The sequence below is a fragment of the Microtus oregoni genome, unplaced genomic scaffold (genome assembly GCF_018167655.1).
Source record: "Microtus oregoni isolate MIOR12 unplaced genomic scaffold, Mior012 000207F_ref0000254, whole genome shotgun sequence".
NCBI lineage: Eukaryota > Metazoa > Chordata > Mammalia > Rodentia > Cricetidae > Microtus > Microtus oregoni.
Window position 1 is genome coordinate 312,240 of NW_024544865.1, and position 12,589 is coordinate 324,828.

At 45.0% G+C, this 12,589-nt stretch overlaps 1 long non-coding RNA gene across 1 annotated transcript; it reads left to right on the forward strand.

Moving 5' to 3' along the window:
• The first annotated feature begins 262 nt into the window (after nt 1-262).
• Nucleotides 263-12,475, forward strand: LOC121445560. The gene is made up of 3 exons (XR_005973960.1): nt 263-758; nt 3,658-3,791; nt 12,408-12,475. It is a non-coding gene; the product is annotated as an uncharacterized LOC121445560 (long non-coding RNA).
• Nucleotides 12,476-12,589: the final 114 nt, after the last annotated feature.

The following is a 12,589-nucleotide window of genomic DNA, read 5'->3' on the forward strand; positions in this document are numbered from 1 at the left end:
ACAGCAAATTCACCTAGACACTCGATCCCCATGTCTGGCAGCCTTGGTGCAACTCATTTACTTCATTGGTTTTTCTTTCCCCATGAGCGCAGGCCCTCACTCAAAGACAACCAGTAAACTCAAGGAGCAGAGACTCATCTTCCCCTGACTTTGTGGACCCCAGCTGACCAGAGCATCCCAGGGCAGGCAGCTCTCAAGAAGGCTCCTAGACTTCCTGGAGCCCCCACGTGATGTCACCTCCGCTGCCCACAATCTCTTCCCCTGACCCCAGGGAGCACCCCACGGTGGGGAGGTGCCTGGAGGCGGCTGCTGCCTACTGTCCCTTCGTTGGGAGAGCGGTCTCCATAGAGACCGCAGGTCCCTGAGCTGGACAGTGCGGGCCGCGACGACCTATGCACCACTGCTGGCGAGAAAATCGCTGCCGTCTCCCCGGAGATTCGGGCTGCAGCAGAGGCAGCTAAGGAAGATGCCTTTTCTCTAAAGTCTTCCTTGCCTGGGAGACACCAGCTGGGCCTGCACTCCCTGCCTGCAGCGCCAAGGCCTCTCTAGCCTCTGGAGGACCGCTCCTCTTGATGGTCTTAACCCTTGCTGTCTGAGAGCCAAGCCGCATTTCCAGGGTTCAGCAAAGGAAGTGGTACTCTGGCCGCCAGACTGCTGCACCTGTTTCTCAGAGGAAACCTCCGGGAGACAGCCAGAGAGACCCGGAGGGAGACAGCCAGAGAGACCCAGAGAGTGAAACAGTGAAGGCTTCGTGAGAGGTTCAGAAAGAGGGCATGAGGGTTCTGTGGAGATGGAGGGAGGGAGAGATGTGGGAGCAACAGGCAAAAGAGGGAATTGGGAACCGGTGCGGGGAGGGGGTGGGAGAGGAGGAGGGAGGCTCCCTGGGATGGACCAAGTTGATGTGAAACCCAGAGAGAAGCTTCTAGAATGGGGCTTGTGTGCCTGTGGGTCTAGGCCAGGATCCCTCCTTAGCGCGCCACCATGGTGCTTTCTGAGAAGCATCCTTGTTTTTCTCAGAAGGCACTTCTCTTCAGTGTTAGAATCATGGTTGAGCTATCTCTGTGGGATGGATCTCTCTTTCTTTCCCCGGGGATTGGGAGTTTACAGGGAGAAGGGACCACCATTTCCTGTAGTTACCATTAGGCCCGTGGGCTGTCGCGGGGCTCAAGTCTGTGTTCAAGCTCACAGATGACTTGTTTCCTTGGCATTGCCAGCCGCCCACACCATCTATCTGCCGCCCTACAGTGTGAGACAGAGTCCCTGAAGAGTTACTGTTTTCAATGGAGACAACATTAGCCAGATAGAAACGTCAGAGAAACTCTCCTTGAGATTCCTGACAAACATGAGGACCAGGACGTGACTTAGAAATAGACAGGTAAAAAATTGAGCTCTGTGATTCCTGTGTCAGCAGCAAGTACTTGGACAGATGTCCTCAGATGCCAGCTGCATCAGAAGATACTCATTGAGAAGGCCCAAGTGTTGTCCCGGCTTCTGGAGGACAGCTGGTTTTGGCCAGGAGACCTCTGTGGGATGGGAAGTTGCTTGTTATGATTGCACAGGTTTCCATGCCTTCCCGATATGGTTTCTCTAGATTGACTCACACTGTTGGCAGAGTATGGATGTGTGTGCTGACCTCTGTGTAGGCGCTGGTTCCTTAGTCTTGTCCAAAAAGATCAAGTGAGGGTCCTTCTGTGGCTGAACCTCGCGAGCAATAGAGAAGGGTTCCTATATTTTAATTGCTCAACAGCTCTCTGTCAAAGAGGCAGTGTCTTCACCTACAGTACTTTGGCATCTAAGAAAATGTTTTCTCAGTAGCTTTTGTGAGGAAACACCTGTCAGTTACTGTGAAATTTGTACATGGATTGCACGAGATAGCTAGGTTAAGATAATGGCCGCTACCCATTTTCTTTAGTTTGCCTGAGGGTGGAAAGGAAACCCGACATCCTCACTCAGGGCTGGGACGGGCAGCCAGTTGTGCATTGCGAGAACCAGCTGTCTTCTCAAGTGATAGTCCTTTACTGAAACAGAATCTGTGTCCAAAATTTATTTACCAGATGGTGAGGAATTAAAGACCTCTGTGACTAGAAGATGGTGGATGCAAATTCAAGCCTAGATGGCAGGCCTGAGAGTTTAGATTACTGATGCTACTAGTAAAGACAGCCTGAAAAGAAGTGGCCACCATCAAAACCTAGCTGTGTGACCACTAGTGAGTTACTGAGCTTCTTTGATGGCCAGCTGCCTCATCTGCAGGGAGGATAGCAACACTGTTTGAACAGCCCTAATGTGAGCCTGCCAAATCCAAATGCCCCAAGTCCTGAGACTTTCCCGGCACCACTTTGAAACTAGACACAAATTCCAGAGCTGACCTCCTCCTGGCAGCTTGTTACAATGGAAGCTAGGGTGGGGAGGTGTCTAAGTGGTCCAGCGTGTGCTCTATATGCCTGGGGATCTGCGTTCAGTCTGAGCATGCACACAGACAAATAGAAAGACAGAAACACACGGGATGCTTTAAATGTGCATGAATTATATCAGTATAAAACTGTATAAAATCACCTGTAGGTTTTGTGTATATAAAGAGGAAATCAATTTTGCTTTTTATAGCCCTAAGATATCTCATGATATATATGCATATATCATCTACTCAGAAAGAAAACGCAGTGTCAGGGAAGGGCTACCCAGCCTGTACAACAAAGCCCTCCACACCCAGGCTAAGCCCTTCGTGATCATGGAGCCCCAGGATCTCCTCTGTGTTTCATTCCTCTCTGCTGACACCATCACAGGTCTTGCTGGCATTCTCACATCCGGTCCTGCCCTGCAGTTTAGGAGTCTCTGAGCAAAGTGATCTTGCAGGATTTGTGTGTGAATACAGGAAGTGTCACAACTTATCGTTCCGTTCACCCAGAGAAAGCCTGCGCCTTTTATCCCTGCAGTGTCCAGCGTCTAGAAGTGTGTGTTATCAGGGCAGCGGCTACACAACCCTCCGTGTTCTGCAGTGGTATCATGCCAGCTGTTTTTAGTGGAACCGCCTCTGTTTTGAATGACCATGGCACATCTGATTCTTAAGTTTCTGTTCCTTTGGGGCGATGACAAGTATTGTGTCTTCTCTCCCTACTCTTCCCGAGGGTCTAGCAGCCGTGCAGACCCCAGTGTCTTCCTTTATGTTTCACAGAACTTTGCTTCACCACACTGGCCTTGTTCTGAGGGTTGGGATCCACTGGTCATGTTATTGATGGATCCACTGTGTCCAGAAGAAGGCATACATGCCTGGCGAATGTACGCTGGCTAGTCTGGTGGTGTCGACTTGTAGGAGACGTGACGGTGTCACACAGGCCGTGGGTGGCAGGATCTATGCTGTAATCACAGAGATTAGTGGCTGTGGTGGCCAGGGGGGCTTGTCACTGGTGAGCAATGACTCTCTTCCCCCTGGTGCTTTGCTCTGTCCTCTGCTCTTCCCTGAGTCCTTCTTTTCAACTTCCAGGGCAGCTCACATCTCATGTCGACGTCTTTACTCCCCAATGCAGGAGCTCCCCAAGCTGATAACTGCTCAATGTCCTGCTCGTTTCGTCTTTCACGCTCATACTTGGGCTTCACTCAGCGTCCAGTGACTTTGATGTTCTTTTCTAGGGACACTGCTAAGAAGACTTTCTTCTCTTCCAGGCCTGGTGAGATAGGATCTATCCTGATAGGCACAGACAGCAGAGAACTCCGGTGAGTCAGGACCTGGACAACTCACCTGTCTGTGCAGTGTTCCTTGCTGGAATCCAGGCTCTCCCCTGCTGCCCTTTCACGTGGTAGGTGGCCACTCTTCAGCACCCGTTTCTTAGCACAGATGTGAGATTTTGACATTTTTAGCAAAATTTCCTGATATTATTTAAACAAATGGATTAAATAAATTCTATTTTCCTCAACTGAAATAAATTCATTTCCTAAGTGTACTTTATTACAGATGGGAAGGTGGGAAAGATAACATTTAATTTTCAAAGTGAACAACCTCTACTGGTAGCATTGATGGCCTCCACATTGCAAGCATTTGCTTGTTCAGCCACTCATTAATCCTCGTGCACACTGGGGTGCAGATGAGGGAGAGAAGGAGCCTGGCCAGGTTTCTTTGGGCTTCATAGACTGGCAAGGTTTGTTTGGCAGTCACCAGATCCTGAGGGCACAGCATGGCCAGAGTGCAGGTTGGTAAGTGTGTGCCACACCACTTAACCTGCTCTGGGCACCCACTAACTTCCGTGCCTTCCTTGTCTGAACACTGTGTCCCAAGAGAATCTCTAACTCAGACCTCTGGGGAGACTTAGAATCCGAATAGGTTCTGCTCCACCACCAAAGAGCAGACATCTCGAGTCAGGCAGACCCAGGCCGGGATTCCATTCTCTGTGATTATGTGATCTTTAGGCACATTACCCAGGTGCTCAGTGTTGGGGCTCTCCTCCACTGCAATGTGGAAAATACCAATTCTAGGAGGCTGACAGTCTTACATGTTTATCAAAAAGACCTGAGTTCTCCACAATTCTTGTGATAGAGGCTAGTGTACATTTACTAGGGTCAAGGTCCTGTGAACGGTGACCAGGGACTCTCACTGGCCACTCACTTGGCTCCCGGACTAGTAATTTAGGTGTACAGATAACCACGCCTTGACCACTGAATAGGCTGTGGCTGGGGTAGTGAAAATACAGGGTGGTGTTGGAATCTTAGGAAGGTCCCCAGACCAAATGGTGGGATGGAAAATGGAGAAGGCCTTGTGGAAGACGTCCTGTGTAAGCTGAGCTCTAAACCGTGGATTACAGGTGAAAGTTTTCTTGGCTTGTAACACCTATGCCAAACATTTCCTCAAAGGCTGCCGCCATCATCTATCCCACTGGCCACCATTTGCCAGAGGAATGGGTGAGTGACCCATAGGTGACCAACATGAGTGGAAAAGAATACCTGCTGGGGGCTTTGGGGCTATCTGCTCTCAAGAAAGATACAGAAATAAAAAGTTCTCTGCTACACTAGGCTTGTGGCATCTGTAGATTTCAGGAAAAGACTGGTGGCCCTCAATGGCGTCAGTAGATCACAGAGTGTACCTGACCTGCATCCAGCACCCTCCCTACATCCTCCTGACTGTTTACTGAAGCTGGAAATTGCTCTTCCTTCGTGAGGAAGGGTTCTCTTTACTCACGGCCACGGGCAGACTTTTACATCATGAGCACTGTGTATCTTTGTGCTTATATATTTGAGTGAGCAATGTGGTATGTTAGTTCAGGACAAGAGCTCTAATTCTTGACAAATTCCCAAATAGCACAGATCTCTGTGCCTTTATTTATCATCTATGTGCCATGTGCCTATATATCATCCTGAGAGAAGTTCTGTCTTACCTGTGAAATAAGTTTGTTATTAAGAACCAAAGTAGGGTTCTATGATGGCTCATGTGTGTAATCCAAACACTCACAAGGGTGAAGCAGGAGGATTGACATATTTGAGAAGAGTCTGAGCTACAGAGAAAGACCCTATTACAGAAATTTAAGAGTGAAGGAGGAGTAGAATTGCATAGCCACGTCAGAGTGTTCTCTGAGTAGATGGGAAGGAAATGTGCGGGGGGAAGGAAGCAGGAAAGAAAGGGGCACGTTTCCTGTCATGACTTCGCCTGTTGCTGCTGGGGGTTATTTGGGAGACAGACTTCCCACTCACCTCGTGGCCTTCAGCACGGAACACAGGAGTTACTCTAGACTGCTCTGATGGGTCAGGGGCATTTCTGTTTCTACCCTTTACCAAGCCTTATGGATGGTCCTTGATCAGAATGCTGGCTCTTTTCCTGTGGATTCCTCCTCTGTCAACTACACATATGCATTTTATATTGCATGGGAATTTCTAATTCAGTTTTAGCCTCCCCTTAGGCCAGTTGTTGTCTCTTCTTGGTTGGTGGATACCACAGGACAGGTGACAGGTGACTTTGTTTGGATCCTTTGTGCCATTGGAAGCTGCCTGAGATGTTGCCTTGCTCCACTATCCAAACCTGTCCCCTTCCGCATCTTATTAAACAGGTTTCATTGACACCAGATGCCAGGTCAGATCCAGCCACTGGTCTCTCTGTACTTAGTATTCAAGTTTTGTATTTGTGAAATGACAGTCTTTCTACCTACCTCAGGTTTCTGGAGTGAACCTAGTGAAGGATGAAGGGAGACTCCAGCACATATTTTGTGTTTGGGGGGCAGTACTACGTTATGGAACCTGTTGTCTGTCCCATGTTTTCTAGTCTACATCATTTGACATTTGGCAACACAATGGCTCAGCCAATGTTTTCAAGCTGTTCTGCAGGCAGGTGTGCCATGTTGTGGCTGTGATCTGTAGAAGGAGCAAGTGGGCTGCGTTACTGCCACCTGGTTCCCGGCTGCCTGGGTAGCTTATGCCTTGACATAATTACATGGAAACTGTATTTTAAACACTGCCTGGCCCATTATATCTAGCCTCTTCTTGGCTAACCCTCATACCTTGCTTACCCATTTCTAATAATCTGTGTGGCACCACAAGGTGGTGGCCTACTGGGAAAAATTCTAGCCTAATTTGTCTTGGGTCGGAGAATCATGGCGTCTTCCCGAGGCGTCTGCCTCACTGCCTTCTTCCTCCCTGCATTCAGTTCTGTTTACTCTGCCTACCTAATTTTTTGCCTTAACAAAAGTCCGAGGCAGTTTCTTTATTTTTTTATCTTTTGTTTTTGGTTTTTCGAGACAGGGTTTCTCTGTGGCTTTGGAGCCTGTCCTGGAACTAGCTCTGTAGACCAGGCTGGTCTCGAACTCAGAGAGATCCGCCTGCCTCTGCCTCCCGAGTGCTTGGATTAAATGCGTGCGCCACCATCACCCTGCCTGGCAGTTTCTTTATTAACCAATGAAAATAACACATAGACAGATGACCCTCCTCCATTGTTTCCCCTTTCTCTGTTTAAACAAAAAAGAAAGGCTTTCACTTCAACATAGTAAAATTACATATAACAAAACAGTTATCAAATAAGAATTATAGTTACAATATTTATATCTATTTTATCTTTTATCATAACTAAGGAAAACTATAACTATCTATCTATTCTTCAACTCCATCAAAGACTCCAGAAGGATATAATATTACTTAAGTAAATGAGAAGTAAGCAACTTTCAAAACTCTAGAAATTACAGAGACATCTCACTGCCTGGACAGTCACCCAAAGTTCCTCTATACCGTTGGGGCTTCTATCTTTGGCCTACAGGCCCATAGTTTCCAGCAGACATTTCCATGAGGCAGGAAATTTCAAAGGCAGTTCAGTCAATATCTGCTGTGTCCTGCAGAATGTCTCGCAGACTCTTTCATGAATCAGGAACCCCAAAAGATCATCTCTCCTTTAGGCAAGTTCAGCAGTCCTCTTTCTGGGGGTTCTTTGTGTCCAGTTTATGCAACAATCCAGGAAAGAGCAGTTTCTTGCCCAAATGGCTAACCAACTCCATAAGAAGCCTCTTTGATGCCCATCTTCCTCTTGAAGTAGATTGGTGCTGCCAGGAGCAGACGTGTTTCATTGTCATGGAAAGCCCTAAGTTATTAAAACATTAAATGCCTTATTCTGTAGTCTTTGAAAGATATGAAGAATGCCTATTTAACTGAAATATATCTCTATAAATCTAGAAAATATAACTAACATGACTACAAGCTTGTCTATTATTGATGATTATTTATTAACAACCTATATTTCCTAATTATACATTGCATTTTAAATGAACTACACAATCACAATACCTTAATCAAGATCAGAAATACATATACATATCACAAAATTGACCTTAAATTTAAATCACTAAAGCATATCAATGCAAATTATTCATATCTATATCATATCCCCCTTTAAATGTAAAAGAATATTTATAAACAATGTTTGGGAAGATGGGCGCAGTTTCTTTTTCTCTCCAAACTGCTTCCTGCTGAATGGGGGTGCTGTTAACCAGATTTTTCATGGTGTAACCATGGTGTAACAGCAGTTGAGTGAAGTAATTTTTTGAAGGTGTTCACAGCAACCTTTCAGGAGGGTGTGGTCTATCATACCATATTGGGATAGAAGCAATCCACAGGGTCTCATCCTCTGTGAAAACAAAAGGACTTTTCCAAAGCATTATAACCTTAGATCCAAGTATTTTCAAAATATCTATCTTGGATGAGTTCAGCAGCATTTATAAACAAATATCTTTTAGCAGCTGTTGCTCCTTCCTCAGCATTCAAACAATTCAAAGAGAGCATAATAGCATACAGTATCAAGATTCTCTGTGTATTTTCCAAATTTGTGCAGCTTTATTTTAACATCTATTTCATATATTTTTACTTTTATTTTTTGAGAAAGGTTCTCTGTATATCTTTGTCCTGGAATAACTCTGTAGACCAGGCTGTCCTTGAACTCTCAGAGATCCTCTCTATCTCTGCCTTCCCAGTGCTGGGATTAAGGTGTGTGCTACCACACCTTGAAGTCACAGAGGTCAATCTACCTCTGCCTCCCAAGTGTTGGGATTAAAGATGTGTACCACCACACCCAAACTGTCTTTCTTTCTTTATCTTTAAGGACTTTAACCCCCTTTTAAAGCCTGTATATATTTTTAACAAACTGTAAACCATTTAGAAGTTTTTTTTGAAACTCTCTTTACTGTATATCTCTCTTTTTCTGACTACATGAGTCTTTAAGGAGAGGGTTAAAGCTGTGGCTTTGATGACTGGATCCAGCCCATTCCTTAGCTTTCCAGCCTCATGGCTAAGGTACTTACGGTAACCATGTTTATTGCCACAACTCTATGGCATTTCAAGGTCCCTGCCAGCAAGCAAGCTGCAGCATTCTGCTCATAGACCACACTCAGTCAGGCTGCCTTCCTGAAAGAGTCAGAGTTTTGCACTGGCAAGACAGCCCAGAAAGCCGGCATTTTAAAATGGCACAGCTTTTTCCTGCTATGTCTGAAAACCAAAAAGCATGTGTTCAGCTTTTCGTCAACACCATTTAAGTGTTTAATGGCAGGACCTCTTAAAAGAGCTGCAGGATTTTGTAGCTAAAGCTGAGTCAGGAAGCCTCTCTTAGATGAGAGAGCTTGCCTCTAGCAAGCAGAGCAAACCCAAGAAATTGCTACTACCAAGAAAACATGCTTTACTCTATTCTTCCCCAAGCTTTCTCAGGCTTTCTGTTGATTCAGTTATTCACGTCTGGGGGCCATTTGTAGAAGGAGCAGTGGACTGCGTTACTGCTACCCGGCTCCTGGCCGCCTGGCTACCTTATGCGCCGAAATAATTACACGGAAACTGTATTTTTTTAAACACTGCCTGGCCCATTATATCTTGCCTCTTCCTGGATAACTCTCATACCTTGCTTAACCCATTTCTAATAATCTGTGTAGCACCACGAGGTGATGGCTTACCAGGAAAAATTGTAGCCTACATTTGTCTTTGGTTGGAGAATCATGGCATATTCCTGAGGCATCTGCCTCACTGCCTTCTTCCTCCCTGCATTCAGTTCTGCTTACTCTGCCTACCTAATTTTTTGTCCTATCAAAGGGCAAAGGCAGGTTCTTTATTAACCAATGAAAGGAACATATAGACAGATGACCCTCCTCCATCAGTGATCTGTAGAGAAACTATATCAATCAGAAATCTATGTCATTTCTGTGCCTTTCTGCATATCCCTGTCTAGTGCTAGAGTCCTGCATTTCAAGGCATTGCCTGCACTAGAATGTGAACTCTGGCAAGTGCAGATTCTGGAGGGCTGGTGTCATGGCTGGATATGATTCATGGAAGAAGTGATGTTGTAATTTTGAGCTTTAATTGGGCAGGCCAACTGAAATGCTGTAACTCAGGCAGGGATTGTGTGCTGGGGACAGGAAACTGCATTACCTCAACCCTGGGAGGGGCTTCAGACTTTGCCTGACTTGATGAGGTCCATTCACACAATCTAACATGTGTCTCTTAAGGTTTAATTGTAGTAGGCTGGGATTGTTGGCAGTAAAATTTCTCCCTCTGGAAAGAACTTCACAGAAACATTTAGGCTAGTGTTTGATTAACCAGGCACCACAACCTACCCGTGGTGACACATAATATTGACCACTACTCTGGGGAAACATTACACTTCCAAACAGAAGCTTTGACCAATAAACATCTTGGGTTTGTTCTTCTTGTCCAGTCATTGTTTCTTCCCACTCTTCATAAGATATATGAGATGATTATAGCAATGGTGATGGTGATGGTGGTGGTGGCAGTGGTGATGGTGGTGGTGATGGTGATGATTGTGGTGATGGTGACCATGATGGTGATGATGATGGTGGCGATAATGTTGAGGATGTTGATGATGCTGGTACTGGTGATGATGCTTATGGAGGTGGTGAGGATGATGGAGGAGGAGGAAACAGAAGGTAGCCTTATTTAAACAATAATGGTGATGATGTTGGTGCTGGTGATGATGTTGATTGTTTTGATGATGGTGGTGGTGGTAAGAATGATGGAGGTGGAGGAAACAGAAAGTTGCCTTGATTTCAACTGATGTTTGATGTATGATTTGTATCCCTCTGAGGCAAGAGACAGTTGATGAAGTCAGATGAAGGATGGAAGTCATATCTATTTCCCTAGCTGCTCTCTGTATCCAAATAGGGGAAATTTGTGGGCCACCTTGTATTTAATCTCTAGAGAGGCTCATGAGTAGCTTCATGAGCATTTTTTGTGGCACTAAAGGACAGGAAATAGTTCTCAGGAGTGTGGGAGAGAAGGAGAGCAAAGTGTGGTTAATTGCTAGTTTGTTCTGTGATTTGATGTTATTGAAATCCAGGCAATTTCTTGATTAAAGGTCCTTGTGAGACTTATTTTCTCCCTGTGAGAATTAGCATTCTAAATGAAAAAATATACTGGGAGTGTCTCTGTGACATGGAAAACTGATCAGATGTGTGAATCTCTAGTGACAGTTGATTCTCAATAGGGAGTTCTCGATCTCAAGATCCTGCTCTAGCTGGGCAGTGGTGGTGCACACCTTTAGTTCAGCCCTCAGGAACCAGAGGCAGGAAGATATTTGTGAGCCTGAGGCCATCCTTGTCTACAGAGTGAGTTCTGGGATAGTCTAAAGTACACAGAGAAACCTTGTCTCGAAAAAAGAAATAATAAAAAAATAATCCAGCTCTACATGCTTCACACCGAAGGGTTTGCGAGGGGGGTGGTGATGGCTCTCAGGATTTAACCGAAGGAGCCTGAGGTAATAGAGTTTTCAAGGACGGAATTGTTAAGAGTCCCCCTTCCTAAGACATTTGTTTTTAATGTCTTATAAAAAGTAAGTCACATGGCTTGATAGCTTTCTAATATTGTTCTGAGTTTCCTATGTTTATAACAAATTCTAAGTATTTGGTGTGTATTGAAGAAACTACTGATGTGTAGGATTCCAAATTTGCTGAAACAACAGGGCCGGAGATATCATTCTTACAATTTAATTTAGCAATTTAAAGAGGGAAAGTGAGGTGGGCAGGCAGGTGGAGACGGAGAGAAAACGGGTTGTTTTGAGATTCATCCAGTACAGGTTTACTGAAAGAATAAGGAAAGATGTCCATTTAATATCTACCATTTGGAGTTCTTAGTTAGCATAGAGTGAGTTGACATATTCCTTTTGAATTACTCATTTTAAATACTGATTCCATTTTGAATTAAGCTATGCACATCTGTGTGCATGTGGATTTGTGCATCATGCTTTTGGTTTAAGACTTGTTCATACCTATTGTTTGGTCCAGAAGGCGTTTTTGTGCATTGTCTTCTAGAAGGGATATTATTATACCACCAACGCTTTTTTCTGAAATCTTTGATTTACTGCATATATAAATATGAGATTGGAGTTCATAGCTTTGCATATGGTTATGCAGGGATTTATGTTTGTTGAGGATTCACCATTCTCTGATTCCCTTTGTGCTTTCCGTGTCCAGACTCATTTGTAAGGGGCATTTGTTGATTGTTTCCTTTTGTGCATCTGAGTGTCCATCAGTTCCCATGACAATAGTCTCGCTGATTGCTGGCTGGTTTTGTGTCAAATGACACAAGCAAGCATAATTTTTGAAGAAGTAGATCAACTGAGAACAAACTTCCACCACCATGGCCTATGTGCAAGCCTGTGGTTGTTTTCTTTTATTAAATTGGTTTTATTGAGCTCTCTCTCTATATATATATTTCTGCTTCCCTCCCTTCCTCCCCGGCCCTCTACCCTTTTCCATGGTCCCCATGCTCCCAATTTACTCAGGAAATCTTATCTTTTACTACTCTGTGTAGTTTTCTTAACTAGTAATTGAGATGGGGTGGCCAGTCCATTGTGAGTGGTGTCCTGGGGTGTATAAGAGGGCAGGGTGAGCATTTCTCAGGGAGCAAGTCAGTAAGCGGCATTCTTCCATGGCCTCTGTGTTTGTTCTTGCTTGCAGGTTCCTGCACTGGGTTCTTGCCCTGACTTCCCTCACTGGGAAACTGTGATATGGCAGTGTAAACTGAAGTAAGCCATTTTCACCCCCAGCTCCTTGTGGTTATGGTGATTCCATCATAGCAGTACAAAACACAACAAAGACACGGCACTTACAATAAGGCTTAAAAGTAAATGACGTGATTT